The sequence below is a fragment of the Elephantulus edwardii genome, unplaced genomic scaffold (genome assembly GCF_000299155.1).
Source record: "Elephantulus edwardii isolate Elephantulus edwardi_28Jun2011 unplaced genomic scaffold, EleEdw1.0 scaffold00028, whole genome shotgun sequence".
NCBI lineage: Eukaryota > Metazoa > Chordata > Mammalia > Macroscelidea > Macroscelididae > Elephantulus > Elephantulus edwardii.
The window spans coordinates 15,929,640-15,946,152 of NW_006399778.1; the positions used below are offsets into that span (position 1 = coordinate 15,929,640).

Sequence of the window (16,513 nt, forward strand, 5' to 3'; positions counted from 1 at the left end):
CGACACAGTGACTGCAGCAGTGGGCACATGTGTGTCAGATATGATAAAGATGGAACAGATGAGACAGGGGTCAGAGCTTTTGTTTATTGTGTGAGTATAAGTCGTACTGGACTCAATATCACCTAACAATACCCACATGTCCCAAACAAGGGAGCTCTGGTGGCCTAGTGATAAGGAATTACACTGACAACCCAAATGCATGTGGTTTAAATCCATGAGGAGAAAGATGTGCAATTTCCTCCCATGCAAATTTTCCGCCTCTGAAAACCCACTCGAGGGTCAGCTGTGAGTTAGTTCCAACTCAGTGGCATGTAACAACAGTGTCTCAGGCACAATGCTGTTTATAAGAAGCATCTTAATTAATCATCAAACTATTTCATGGGGTAGGTATTTATAATACCATTTTATGGATGATGAAACTGAGGCTTTCAAATTCAAAGTGTAATCATAAGACCTACTCTTCCACCAGAAAATGTCCACACTCCACATCCAATAAACTCCATGCCATTATCCCAAGTGCACATCTGTTATGTTTAATAAAAACCTGAGCTCATAAAAAAATTTTTTTAAATCCTTGTTTTAAAGATGAGGGAAGCCTGCTCTAAGAAGGTAAGTGACTTGTGATTACACAGCAGCAGGAAATGGGAGGGGGGAGGGAAGGATGGAGAGAGAGAGAGAGAGAGAGAGAGAGAGAGAGAATGCACATACATGAACACAGACACAGCTGAGTCATGCATTGGCCAGGTACCTTTCTAACTGGCTTGTCTTTTTCTTTTCCCCCCCACTGCTGATGGACAGCTGTGCCTAGAAGGCCTCTTCAGGGGTGAAGGAAGGTCAGTCTGGCCTTGCACAGGATGGCAGGGAGCAATGGCAGCCTGGGTGCACTCAGAACTGCTGAAGGATCAGGTTCAGACTCTCCAGGGACACACACTCCATCAGCTATTAATCCCTCCACTCAGCCATGTAATTCTGTAGCATCAAGTCACCAGAGCGTTGTGATGGACACATGATCAGTGCAGAAAAGCTATGCGGGAGGGAGAGATGTGCAGACCCAGACACCTCCTCCTGAGCCTGCACTATGTGTAGCCACTTGCCTGGGCAGGATGGTCCCAGGGTATGGGGAGGGCGACACAGAGGCTGGTTACTGCTCCTTCCACTCCTGTTCTCATGTGGAATTGGGTCTAGCCACTACCTCAAAAGAGCATAAGCAGTCTTTACTTAAATGCACTCTGAAAGCTTATTTGGTCTAAAGAAATTGTTGCTAGCTATTGAGTCTGAGTCAGTTGTGACTCCTGGTGACCTTGTGAATAGTGGCTTGAAATGCTACCTGGTCATTTGCCATCTCCATGGTCATTGCCATGACTGAGTCCATTGTTGGGGCTCTTGTGTCACTCCCTCTTGTTGAGGCTTGTGCTCATTTTCACTGACTTGTATTCTACCCAACAGAGACGTCCTTTTTGAAGGACTGATCTTTTCTGATATGTCCATGGTAAGCAAGACGCAAGATTCACCGCCCTTTCTTTTAAGGAAAATTCTTCTATTAATATGTTCAATATTTTTTACCAACACCACAATTCAAATGTGTTAACTTTATATGGAGGGGAGATCTGGAACTTCCTCTAAAGAGCCAAATATAAAAGTAAATTTTTCGGTTTTGTAAATTATACTGTCTCTGTCATTGTATTTAAACCCTTCACATAATCAGCCACAAACAATATGCAATCAAGTGTACATGGCTATGTTCTAATAAAACTTTCTTTACAAATAGTCTGTGGGTATATTTGGACCCCAGGCTGTGGTTTCCTGACTCTAGGTGTATGGTCTAAGGCAAACAACATTAGTAGTAATAAAAATTATTACAGGAATCTCTGGTGACCTAATGAGAAAGATTGGCAATCTCTCTCCATGTGATTTGCAGCCTCTAGAAACCAGTAGTTAGAGGGTCGGTTATGACTTGATGGCACACAGGCGCAGTACTTACTGAGTACTTCCTTTATATAGGTCAGTCTTCACAATAACCATAAGAAGTTGGTAGCATGATTATCTCAAATATGCAGTTGAGAAACTGATGCTCTGAAATGCTAAATAAACTTGTCCAAGGTGCTACAGCCAATAAGGGGCAAAGCCAGTCAGAGAGTTCTATGTCTCAGCCATCCCATTACTGAAATATCATCTCTGACCCTCTCCCACCTCACATGCAACCCATTAAGACTAGGACTCAGATTTATTGCTGTGGAGTCTGAATTGACCCACAGCTTCCCCTCCAGAGGGTTTTCCGAGGCTAGAAAAAGACTATCCACTGCCAGGGAGGTATGGTTTTGGGGTTAGCAGCACAATTCCGTGTGAATTAGGCCATTGGAGCGCCTCGTTAACAAGCTCTACTGACTCCACAGTCAAGATAAGTTCCTGAGTCAGACAGGTACACAGTCGCCCTCCTGCAATCACTCTGCGCCTGCATCATTGCTCACCTAGTTACTACAACAGTCTCCTCCCTGGCCCTCCTCTCTTGCCCTTGTCCGATGTCCACATCTCTCTGATCTCTTTCTTTCCTGCATCTCTTGCTTCCTTGCTCTTCTCCAGCCACAATGACCTCCATTTCCTCCCAAAATACATCAGACACTCCCATCCCTGTAGCTTTTGCACTTGCTGTTCCTTTTGCAAGCACGCACTTTTCAGAAATCCAGAGAGCTGACCTTCTCACCTCCTTCCAGTTTTTGCTCAAACCCCACCTTTCTCACTAAGACACAACAGGCTCCTTTCTTCCCTCCCTCCTGCTTCCCTTATCCATCTTATTCTTTCCTTTTCTCAAATTTTGAATTATCTTTGACCACATTGCACAATTTTGTTGTTTATTATGTTTTTCATGAATAGCCTGCCATTCTGTACTAGAATGTCATTCCACAGGGGCATGGCATTGTCTGTTTATTCACTGATGGATCTCAGTTTCTTCCTATGCATCTGAAAGCTGAACAAAGAATAAGGATGACAGAAGAATCGACGCCTTTGAATTGTGGTGTTGAACAAAAAGTGCTACACATCTCAAGTACTGCAAAAAAACAAACAGGAGGAAATGCAATCCAGGGTGCTCCTTCAAGGCAAGGCTGGTGAAACAGCATCTCATGTTGTCAAGATGGACCAGTTCTTGGAAAAAAGACATCATGATGGGAAAGACAGAGAGTCAAAAGAGAGGAAGACAGGATGAATTGACACCGTGACTGTAGCAATGACTTTAAGCATGACAGAGATCCTGAGGATGCAGGACAAGGCAAGGTTCAGATCTGTTGTTCATAAGGTTTATGAGCCATCGTTGACTCGATGGTTTATAACAACACATAAAAGTCTCCTCCTCTTGAGCAGCGCCTGTGTACCAAAGAGTTCCTTGGTACCTGTTGAACTGATGCATGAATCCAATCTAAGCCTTCATGGTCCAAGAGCTATTATTCCCCCAGACTCTGAAAGGAGATAAAGAACTGTAGGAAAACATATCAATGACATGACGCTTTTGCTGGATGTCCACTGAATTGTAGATATCAACATCTGCACGGGGTGTTTGCCTACTCGCTACACCTGCATAGGCTAAAAATGAGACCATGTTATTTTATCTGCGTGCTCAAATCATGCTAATATTCAAGGAATATATCATCTACTTCAACTGGCCCCCTATTTCCTGCTTATAACAAATAAAAGGTCAATGGAAAAGCTCAAGATCAGCAGTCAAAACAAGGCCAGAGGCTCATTATGGAACAGATCATCACTTACTCATGTCCAAGTTAATAGTAAAGTTGAAGAAAATTAAAACAAGTACACAAGAACCAAAATATGACTTTAAGTCCATCCCACCTGAATTTTAAAACCATCTCAAGAATAGATTTGAGGCATGGAACATTGGTAGAAGACCAGATGAGTTGCGGGATGACATGAAGGAATCAACCATGAAGAAAGCAAAAGGTCATTATAAAGACAGTGGACAAAGAAGTGGCCAAAATGGACATCAGAAGAAACCTTGGACGTTGCACTAGAATGTAGCGAGACCAAAACAAAGTGGGGGAAGCTGCTGAAGTAAAGGAAATAACAGGTTTTAACAGACTGTTTGAGAAGACAAAGCAAAGTATTAGAACGAAAGGTGCAAAGAATTGGGAGTTAGAAAACAGAAAGGGAAGAACAGGTGTGGCATTTGTCAAGCTAAAAGAACTGAAAAATTCACACCTCACGTTGCAACTGTGGCTGACTCTGAGAAGAATGGGAATCCCAGAACATTTAATTGTGCTAATGCGAAACCTGTACTTGGATCAAGAGGCAGTAGTCAGAACAGAGCAGGGTAACACTGCATGGTTCAAAATTGGGAAGGGTGTATGCCAGGGATGCATCCTGTCTCCATACCTTTTCAACATGTATGCAGAGCAGATTATCTGAGAAGCTGGGCTCTATGAGGAGAATTGTGGCATCAGGATTGGTGGAAGATCTATTAACAATCTGCGTTATGCAGATGACACAACCCTGCTTGCTGAAACTGAGGAGGACCTCATGCATGCACTTGCTGCGAAGGGTCAGGGACTGCAGCCTTCAGTATGGATTGAGGCTCAATGTCAAGAAGACAAAGATTCTCACCACTGGACCAATTGACGGCGTCAGGATGGATGGCGAAGAGATTGAGATTGTTCACAGCTTCAGTTTGCTCGGTTCCACAGTCAACACTCTTGGCACCAGCAGTCAGGAAATTAAAAAGCATATTGTGATAGGAAAGTCTGCTGTTAGGGACCTCTCTAAAGTACTCAGGAACAACGGTGTCTCTCTAGAGACTAAGGTGCGCCTGATACAGGCCATGGTATTTGCAATCGCTTGTTATGCATCAGAGAGTTGGACAATGACTAGGGAGGACAGAAGGAGAGTGGATGCTTTTGAGCTGTGGTGCTGGAGAAGAGTACTGAATGTACCATGGACTGCCAGGAAAACAAACAGATTCATCTTGGAGAGGATTAAACCAAGCTACTCCTTGGAGGCAAGGATTCTGGAGCTTTGTCTGACACACTTTGGACATGTTGCCAGGAGGGACGGGTCCTTGAAGAGGGACATCATGCTTGGGAGGGTGGAGGGACAGCGCAGGAGGGGAAGACCCTCTATGAGATGGATTGATTCGGCGACTGGGGTAATCGGGATGGGTGTGTCAGAGGCAGTGTGGTTGGCGCAGAATAGAGCAGGGTTTAGGGCTGTTGTGCATAGGGTCGCTATGAGTCGAAAACGACTTGACGGCACATAACAACAACAACAACAACAACAACACGCAACAAAAAACAAGGCTACGAACAACATTTTTGTTTCTTTTTTTCTTCTTTTCACTATGATGATGTTTGTAAGGGAACTCAAAGGCTATGATTCACGAACGCAACGAGATGAGGAGAAGATAATCCGTGCTGTGAGCTGGGGTAGATTGCTGTAACCTGCGGGCTTGCTCTGGACTGAACTTAGCTTGTGGATGCAGATGCTCAAAGTTTCCAAGTTGAACAGAGGATCTTTCCCCAAAAGGGATGTGCTTGTTCCCTCTAAGTGTCGGTTTGGTGGGGACAGGCAAATCAGAAATTGGCTATCTAAAAGGGGGCTATGAGGGCATGAGGCATGGAGTAGCTGGCTTATATGCTTTCACGAAAATAGTTATTAGTAAGATAATTTTAAGGGAGGGAACCTCATAATATCAATGAAAGACTGTATAAAACACAACATGCATGCATGAAACACAATGTATATGAATGATTGTTGTTGTTGTTGTTATGTGCCATCGAGTCGCTTGCAACTCATAGTGACCCTTTTGTACAAGAGCCCTAAACTCCGTTCTATCCTGTGCCAACCTCGCTGTCTCAAACACATTCATTCCCACCACTCCACTCACAGAACCGATCCATCTCATCGAGGGACTTCCTCACCTGCGCTGTCCCTCCACTCTCCCAAACATGATGCCCCTCTCCAAGGACCAGTCCCTCCTTGCAACATATAAAAATGTTAATTATAAAAAGGCTCTAATTCAGGTTGGCAGCAGTATACAATCACTCAATGAGGACAGCATCTGAAACGGGCTTGTAGGCTTTGCAGCTTTAGGCCAGTGCTATAAAGCTCCTAATTCCACCAATTATGGCATCTTCCCCTCCTGCTCCCCATCCCAAAACTTGGGTAAAGTCTCCTGGCTCTAGTTCTGGGGGAGCAGCTCCAAAGTCAGCTCCGTCTCATGCCAGGTCTCTGGTTCTCTGCTGTGCCTGCTGTTCCTCTAGACTGCAGTCTGAGTGGCACAGGAATCTTTAGGCCCAGAGATTAATACGCTGCATTCTCTACTTCTTATTTGAGGGTGGAGTGATTCTCAATCTCTGTTTCAATGTCTCAATCTGATGGCAAGATGAGCCAATCCCCTTGTGAATAGACTAATACATCCCATTTGCATGTCCCCCACCCAGTCACGTGGCAAAGTCAAACTCAATGGCTAGGAAAGCCATTTCGAACAACGAACCTGTGAGACCACAGACCACCTTCTGGCTTTTCTAACCTTTAACCTTCATATCTGAAGAATTAACTTTATCCTTACAATCCTTTTATAATAACTACATTCACGAACATATATATAAGCTACAATTATGCCTTTGACCTTAATATCCCCATTATAGATAGCCAATTTCTGATTTGACAATATCTAGCTCTATGGAAAAAATCTCGAATGAAGCAGAACATCAAAAGAAGATGGAAGAGTTGGTTGGCAATGAACCATTTCAGGAAGTAGCATGGGATCAAGAACCAGGGGTAATGAAGAAAGGAGTTCAAGCTGCTCTGAAGGCATTGACAGAAAACAGGGCATCAAGAATTGATGGAATCCCAATTAACATGTTTCAACAAACAGATGCAGCACTGGACATGCTTAACTCATCTATGACAAGAAATTTGGTGGACAATTACCTGAACAACTGACTGGAAGAGATCCATAATTGTTCCCATTGCCAAAAAAGGTAATCAAACTGATTGTGACATTTATGGCACAAATCACATGTCAGTAAAATCTTGTTGGAGATTATTTAACAACAGCTGGAACAATAACATCTATAGGCAACTGCCAGACATTCAAGCTGGATTCAGAAGAGGCTGTGGCACGAGGGATACCATTGTTGATGGATGGATCTCAGCTGAATACAGAGAATATCAGAAAGAGGTTTATTTGCCTTTTATTGACTAAGCAAAGGCATTTGATTGTGTGGATCATAACAAATTACAGCTAACATTGAGAAGAATGGGAACCATAGAATACTTAACTGTGCTCATACAAAACCTATACATTGACCAAGAAGCTGTTGTCTGAACAGAACAAAGAAACACTACATCGTTTACAATTAAAAAAAATGTGTATGTCAGGGTGTATCCCTTATCCACACCTATTCTATCTGTTTGCTGAACACATAAATTGAGAAGCTGGTCTCTCTGAGGAAGAATGTGGCATCAGGATTGGAAGAGGATTTATCAACTACCTGTTTTACACATATGACACAACCTCACTTGCTGAAAGAGAAGAGGATGGCAGAAGACAGCACTCTTGACCATGTTCCTGCACGTGACCTGGTCCAGCATCAAGAGATACTTAAAGAGGAGAACTGATTGAGCAGAACTTTCCTTGCTGAAAGTGAGGAAGACAGAGAGCTCAGGCCTGTTATTCATTAGGTCACTAGGAGCCATACCCAGCTCAATGGTACCTAAAAACAACCACCATATTACCTGGAGTGAATGAGTAACTTTGATGATCAAGTGGGAAACTGTATAATAACTATACGATAGAGATAAGCAAGACGTCTTGAGTACAAAAAAATACCCAGAAATACCTCCTAGTACCCCCTTGTCCTCCCATAAAAATTGCAGCTACTCATCACAGGTAGTATTGATAATGCTGATATCGTTAGTGAGTGAAGTTTGGGGTCACTGCCATTAGACAAGAAATCATGAAATCACGGTTCTTTCTGAAGAAATATGTAAAATTAAATGAGTAACAGAATTACATTTTAAATACTAGCTATAACCACATACCCAAGTTGAAGATATGAAAATAATAGATAGGAATATTCCCTCCTTATTTAATATGAAAACATTTCTGTATCTTTTAATGTTATCTCTCTCATTCTTCTAACATCTAACATAATTTTTTTCACAGTAGCTAGCTTTCTAATTCATTATTGAGACTCTAGACTATCAAAGAAGTGATCTCTATGAATTGAAATAGACTTGGCAGCAGTGGTTTGGGGATGAGTTGGACTCAGCTACAAAGAGGGATGAACATATCCAAAGATTGATAGAGAGATTTTGTGTTTTCTTTTGTGAAGATCAATGTTCTCAACTGTATCAGAGATATTTGCATTATGTTAGCAGAGAGTATGATTTGCTATTGTCTTACTCTGGAAGTGCAATATAGTTAAAAGATATGTACACGTGCTAAACTGATTGTCTCTTAACTAAGGTATATAACTCTTTTTCCTAGAATTCCATTCCCTTTTCTCTACTAGCTTACATTGGTAATAGAGAAATTTGTTTGAGACTTGGAAGGCATATTTAAATTTAGAAGCTCAATGTAGGATCAGTTGCTATTATTTTTTAACTTGGTAGATGATCTTCTGGTTCATTTTCTTGGCATGTTGCTATAGTTAAGTGCCATCGAGTCAACTGCAACTCATAGTGATCCTATGAACAATGGGTCTGAACCCTGCCTTGTTTTGTGCCACCTTCATTGTCTCTGCTACTCTTTTTTTTAAAATTTATTTTAATGAAAGTTTACAGAGACTTTGGTTGGGTTTCCATTCATTCATTGTTGCATACTTTTCTCCCTGCACACCCCTCCCCCCAGTTCATTTTTCTATTTGAGAAGTAAAAAAAAAAAAATTAAAAATTTCTTTCATTGTTATACAACACCCCCAGTCCACTCCACTATGCAGCTTTCATTCTAGACTCTTGTCACAACAATAACACCTAATTATATATTCCTCCTAAACAGTTATCTCCCTCATCTCTTTCACTACAGTACCCATTATTTAGCCCCTCTTAGTTTCCCTCCAACTCTGATGTCAGACCCGCTTTACAGCAGTGGCACTATGCAGTGTTTGTCCTTTTGTGACTAAGATACTTAATTCAGTATAATGTTCTCCAGGGTCACCTGTTTGGTATAATATTTCATGAGTCCCTTGTTTTTCAATGCAGCATAATATTCCATTGTGTGAATATACCACATCTTCTCTAGCCATTCATTTGTTGATGGGCACTTGGGTTGTTTCTATCTCTTTGCTATTGTGAACAAAGCCACAATAAGCATGGGTGTGCATATATCTACTTGGGTGGCAGTTCTAGTTTCTTCAGGGTATATTCCCAGTAATTGAATTGCTGGGTCAAATAGTGTTTCTATATCCAAATTTTTGAGAAAGCACCATACAGCCTGCCATAGTGGTTGCACCATTTTACACTCCCACCAACAGTGAATAAGGGTTCCAGTTTCTCCACAACCTCACCAGAATTTGTTGTTTGCTGTTCTGTTAAGTTTTGCTATTCTTACTGGGGTGAGATGATATCTCATAGTTGTTTTGATTTGCATCTCTCTTAGAGCTAGGGATTTTGAACACAGTTAAGTGGGGAAATGACAGCCTTTTAAATAAATGGTGTTGTCAAAATTGGAAAATTATCTGTAGAAAACTCAAGCAAGATCCACACCTCACTCCATACAAAAAAAACCAACTCAAAGTGGATCAAGAACCTAGGACTAAAACCAAGGACTATAAACTTCATTAAAGAAAAACTTGGAAGAACTCGAGAAGCCCTAATCCACAATATAAACAGTCTTGCAAGCATCCTGAAAAACCTACAACCAGGAGAGATAAAACAGATTAATGGGACCTTCTACAAATCAAATCCCGATGAACATCCAAAAACTTCTCCAACAGGGTAAAAAGGGAAGCCACAGACAGGGACAAAATATTTGGTAATGACCTGTCTGATAAGGGACTTATATCTGGAATTTATAAAATACTCAAGCACCACAAAAGATAAAGCTAAACAGCCCAATTGTAAAATGGGCACAGGATATGAACAGACACTTCACCAAAGAAGACATTCAGATGGCAAACAAACACACGAAGAAATGTTCCAGGTCTCTGCTACTCTTGAGCCCATTGTTATAGTTACCAAGTCCATCTACCTCATTGAGGATCTTCCTCTATTCACTGACTTTTCCAAGTCTATTTCCAAGGTCTGGTTCCTCCTAACAACATCAGCCTCTCCAAAGTATGTGAGACCAAGTTTCGTTATCTTTGCTTCTCAGGAATACCCCTGTTGCACTTTCTCCAAGATGTATTTGGTTTTTGTTTGTTTTGGCAGCCCTGAAACATTTAGTGCTCTTCTCCAACATCACAATTCAAAAACATTGACTCTTCTGTCATTTTTATTCACTGCTCAACTTTCAGATGCATAACAAGTAACTGGAAAGATCACGATTTGGATCAGGAACACTTTAGTCCTTAAACTGACATCTTTATTCTTCAGCACCTTGAGAGATCCCTGGTCTTCCCAATGCAATACAGCTTTTCACTTCCTAACTGCTGATACAAAGGGTGTTGATTGTAGATCCAAGTAAGATGAAATCATTGGCAATTTCAGTCCTCTCTGCATCTCTCATGATGTTTGTTGCCTTTTGACCCAGTGGTGAGGATTTTTCTTTTCTTAGTGTTGAGACGTAATCTATTCTGAAGGCTCTAGTCCTTGATCTTCTGCAGCAAGTTCCAAGTTTTCCTCACTTTGAGCAAAAAAAATTCAGCTCTTATCAGATCTCCTCCTTCAGTAGCTCCAGATGCTGGACAAGGTCATGTGATAATGTGGTCAAGACTGTATCTTGTGCAGATGACCTGTAACCTCAAAGTGGAGACTTGGGATTGATCTCTCTCTCTCTCTCTTTCCAGTTCTTCACTGGGTTTTTACTTTTCTCTCGGGGTCCAGGATGCTATTGCTTCCCCTATTTTGTATCATTTTTCTCTCTGTATTGATTGTCCTACTGGATTCAGGCTTAACACCTGATAAAGAAGTATCAACTTCACCTAGATTGTTCTACAAGTCTTTATAATTGCATAAAGTCAGCTCTGGTGGCTTAGTGGTAAGGAACTGAGCAACCAACTCAAAAGTATGTGGTTCAAATCCACCAGCTACTCCACAGGAGAATGATGGGCAATCAACTCTCATGTGATTTACTACCTTTGAAAACCTATTGGAGGGTCAACTATAGGTCAATTCTGACTAGACAGTACACAACAACAACAACAATAACAAATCCCTATAAAATGCATTTATTAATTTCCTTACTGTTTATTACTAATCAAATTCTAACTGATAACACTTCTTAGGTCATATTCCCTGCAAGAAAAGCTGAAGATAGGAATTCGCTGGGACTAGACTAGACTAGAATAGAATATAGAATAGGAAAAGAGAAGTTAAATGTAGATATAAGATCAGATAAAATATATCTTCAATCAAATATACCCTTATTTTGGTACCCAAGGGAAGAATAAATGGCATTACATTGAATGAAGATGGCCAGCATTGTACAACTATAGCAATCAGTCATTGGCTTGGGCTATGCCCAGAAGGAGGGAATCTGCTTCCGGGCTTTTCCTGGGGAAATAGCTCCTGCGTGCCAAGAACACTTCTCAGAGGAAGCAGAAAGCTATGAGTTGTAAGCTAACACTCATAGCCACTAGGGATGGTGCTCTAACTGCTTGATGAAGTCTCCTTCTACAATACTTGATATTTTATGTTAACACACTTGAGTTTGACTCTCAACTGCACAATCAGCCAACAGACTAGAAAAGATTCATATTTGTACCCATTCTAAAGAAAGGCAGTCCAAAAGAATGTGGAGATTTTTGACAAATATCATTAATATCACATGCATGTAACTTTGCTGAAAGTAAATCAAAGATGATTGCAACAGTATATTAACCTGGAATTGCAAAAAAAGGCAAGATTCTATAAGGTACATAGAATGATGGATAACAGAGCTGATATCAGATAAATCTGGGCTGAAAGGAGAATACAAAAAGATATTTACACAGCATTTAACTGTGTGGATCATGTAAATTTACAGAAAACATTGTGGATAATAGGAATTCCAGACGCTTATTAAGTGCTCACAAGGACCTTTACATAGACTAAGGGGCAACCATTTGAACAGAACAAAAAGCTATTGCATGGTTAAACTCTGAAAAGGTGTACATCAAAATTTTATGTTTTCACCTATCTTGTTAAATCTGTATACTGAGAATCTCAAATGAGAAAAGAAAAAGTAATTTCAAATGAGAAAATGAACTGGACTATATGACAAAGAACATGGCATAAGAATTAGAGGAAGATTCGAGTCGGATCCAGGCAGCGGCTGTGGCATCTCTTGTCTTCTCTCGTTTCCTTTGCCATATCCTTTTGCTTCTGGAAACATGGCCTCTGGTGTGGCTGTCTCTGATGGTGTTATCAAGGTGTTCAATGACATGAAGGTCACAAATCATCAACACCAGAGGAGGTGAAGAAGCACAAGAAGGTGGTGCTCTTCTGCCTGAGCGAGGACAAGAAGAACATCATCCTGGAGGAGGGCAAGGAGATTCTGCTTGGGGATGTCGGCCAGACTGTTGACGACCCCTATGCCACCTTTGTCAAGATGCTGCCGGACAAAGACTGCTGCTATGCCCTGTATGATGCAACCTATGAGACCAAGGAGAGCAAGAAGGAGGACCTGGTGTTTATCTTTTGGGACCCTAAGTGTGCACTCCTTAAGAGCAAAGTGATCTATGCTAGTTCCAAGGATGCTGTCAAGAAGCAGCTGATAGGAATCAAGCATGAATTATAAGCAAGCTGCTATGAGGAGGTCAAGGACCCTGGCAGAGAAACTGGGGGACAGTGCTGTCATCTCCCTGGAGGGCAAGTCCTTGTGAGACCCTTCAGCACCCTGCCTGGAGCGTCTGGCAGCCTAAGACCTGCCCCTGGGGGCTGCAGGCTGCCCCCTTCCTGCCAGACCAGAAAGGCTGGGGGGATCTGAGCAGGGGGAGGGAAACCCCTTCAATCCAATTGCCAAACAGTCCCCCCACCCCCTAGACCTTCCTCCTCCCTCTGCTCCTGATGGTTCTGGCCATCCTAAATTGCTTTTGATCTTCTGATTCCTACTGGGTTGAAACAGACCAAGTTCCCCCAGGCACCCCAGTTTAAGGGGTACCTTTATTTTTATTTAACACCTCCACTTCCTTCCTGTTCCTTTCCCTGTCCAGGCTGCCAAGCTCTAACCACAATAGTGACTCTGTGCTTGTCTGTTTAGTTCTGTGTATAAATGAAATGTTGTGGAGATGACCCCTCCCCATGCTGGCTGGTTCCCATCCCTTGTCCCCTGGTCATGCTCACTTGAGTCAGGGCCACCCAAGAACCTTCCACTTAAAACAAACAAATAAACAAATCACTAATAAAATAGTTCGCTAATTAAAAAAATGATCTCTCTGTATGTTGATGTTACCAAGCCAAAGACGGGTGACTTTTAATCCGCGGCCCTCGGGCCTGTCTTTCATTGTTTTTGTTCAGACATTCTTCTAGGTCGTATAGCCCTGATGTACAAGTTGCCGTACAGCAGTAACCTGTGGTTGCTGTGAGATTGAACACTGTGACACTGATGTGTCAAATGCATTAATGGTTGGTTACCCAATGTGGACAGAGGGGGGTGGAGCTCCCTGATTAAAACAAGCTTGGAAGGAGGAGTGGCATCCACTTCCGTAATAGCTTGCCTCCAGAAACCCTATGAACCTGGAGAAAGGATGAAAGGCACACAAGCGTTGAGAACTCTCCTTCATAGGGTCACCATGAGTTGCCTGTGACTCAACGGCACTTAAAAACAACAATAAAAAAACTTAGAGGAAAATTCATCAACAATTTGTGTTATACAAATGACACATAAAGAGGGCCTGAAGCACTTACTGATGTAAATAGGAGTCTACAGCCTTCAGTAAGGGAGTTCTGGTGGCCTAGTAGTAAGAAGCTCTACTGCAATCTTAAAGACCCATGGTTCAAATCCACCTGCTGCTCCATGGGACAAGGATGGGTAATCTCTTCCCGTGGGATTAACTGCTTCCGAGAACCCACTTGGGAATCAGTTACGACTTGGTTTCTGACTTGTTGACACAAAACGCTCCCACCCCCACCCCAGCTTTCAATATGGATTATATCGCAACATAAATTTAAAAAAAAAATCCTCACAATTGGACCAATAAGTAGCATCAGAATTTCAACAGAATTGTCAACAGAATTTCCTTTTACTTGCCTCCACAATCAGCCTATGGAAGCAGCAGTCAAGAAAGTAAATGACATACTGCATTGGCAAACCTGCTGGAAACCAAAACAAAGCAACAACAACCATCCCTTTAACGTGTTAAAAGCCAAAGATATTCCTTTGAGGACTGATGCATGCCTGGCCAAAATCCTGGTCTTTTTGATAATCTCATATGCATGTGAAAGCCGTCAATGAAGAGGGAAGATGAAAGAAGATGTGACATGTTTGAATTATGGTGTTGGCAAAGAATACTGACTACTTCATAAACTGCCAGGAGAATGAGCACATCTGTCCTGGATGAAGACCAGTCTGCGATACCCCTTAGCGGCGAAGGTGACAAGACGTCGTCACTCTCATCTTGGACATAATGGCAGAATGCAGCAGACTCTGGCAAAGGACATTACGCTTGGAAAAGTACATGTTTCAGTGAAAAACAGAAAAGCCTTTGGAGACATTTCGACACAGTGTCTTCAACCATGAGCTCAGACATAGCAATAATTTCGAGGAGTCTCAGGACTGACCAGTTTTCCAGGCTGTTTTCTATAAGGTCACCATGAATTTGAAGTGACTCAGCGGCACCTGACAGTATGTCCTGTCATGGAAGTGAGGCAATGCTGGAAGCAAGCTAGATTCTGGAAGAGAACCTTTCATAAAGAGTGTGTAGGCTACAAAATTACAGAAACTTTCCAAATTCCTTCCCACCATTTCCATCTCCCTCGGCACACAACATTGAAACCACCCACATCCATATGACAGATTCACGAAGCTGGAAGGAGAGCATGCATCAACCTTTCTCCAGAGACATCACCCCCTGTTGCTTCACACTTCAAGTGCTCCAAAACACTACTCCTCCACACCCTGGATCAAACCACAGATGTGCTGTGTGGAAGTGTGACAAGCCTGCCTCACCCAGACTTTTCTAGAAGGTTGTCGTCAGATACTTTGTCCAGATGCCCATTTATTTAACAGAGGAAACTTGGCTTCATTAGCTATAATGTTGTTGTCACAACCAACTCATACAGGCTGTAAATAACACAGGAGGAGATTGACCATCCTTCTCCTGTGGAGCAACTACTGGATTTGAACCACATGCCTTCAGGTTGACAGCATAGCTTCTTTCCACTAGCCACCAGAGCTCCCCTTTAGCTATTTATAGCAAGAGAGAAACACCAAACATATCACTGCCTCATCAATCCTGACTCATAGTAAACCTATGAGTAAAACTTTAAAAATTGTAATCTTTACAGACACAGCTGACCACCTCTTTCCCTTTCCAAGCACCTGGTGGGTTCAAACCAGCAGCCTTTCAGTTATGCTATAAACTTTAACTACTGTACTACCACAGAAGGCGATGCTACCAAGCCGAAGGTGGGTGACTTTTAATCTCTAGCCCTCGGGCCTGTCTCATTGTTTTTGTTCAGACATTCCTCTAGGTCATATAGCCCTGGTGTACAAGTTGCCGTACAGTGGTAACTTGTGGTTGCTGTGAGGCTGAACACTGTCACAGTGATGTGTATCAAATGTGTTAATGGTTGGTTACCCAATGCGGACAGAAGAGGGTGGAGCTCCCTGATGAACACAAGCTTGGAAGGAGAGGTGGCATCCACTTCCACAAGAGCTTGTCTCTGGAAACCCTATGAACCTGGAGAGAGGATGACAGACACCCAAGCATTGAGGACTCTCCTTCATAGGGTCGCTATGAGTTGCCTACGACTCAACAGCACTTAACAACGACAACTGTATCACCAAGAGAAGTCTGTATCCATGTCAATTAATCTTTACCTTCTTAAAATGTTCTCTAGCAAGTATTAGGGGAATGGATATTATCTGTTTGCTTATGGATTACTGTTAATTTGACCTCAATGCTATATGATTTGGTGGCCTAGTGGTAAGGAATGCATCCTGTCTCCATATCTTTTCAATCTGTATGCAGAGTAGATAATTCAGGAGGCTGGACTTTATGAAGAGGAATGTGGCATCAGGATTGGAGGAAGACTCCTCAATAACCTGCATTATGCAGATGATCTAACCTTGCTTGGGAAATTAAGGAAGATCTAAATCATTTGCTGCAGAAGGTCAAGGACTGTAGTCTTCAATTTGGATTGAAGCTCAACATCAAGAAACCAAAGATAATACTGGGCCAATTGGCAGCACTATCATAGAGGGAGA

The 16,513-nt window shown here is 42.1% G+C and overlaps 1 pseudogene; it reads left to right on the forward strand.

Annotated features, from left to right (window-relative positions):
* The first annotated feature begins 12,476 nt into the window (after positions 1–12,476).
* LOC102857216 lies at positions 12,477–12,968 on the forward strand (annotated as a pseudogene).
* Positions 12,969–16,513: the final 3,545 nt, after the last annotated feature.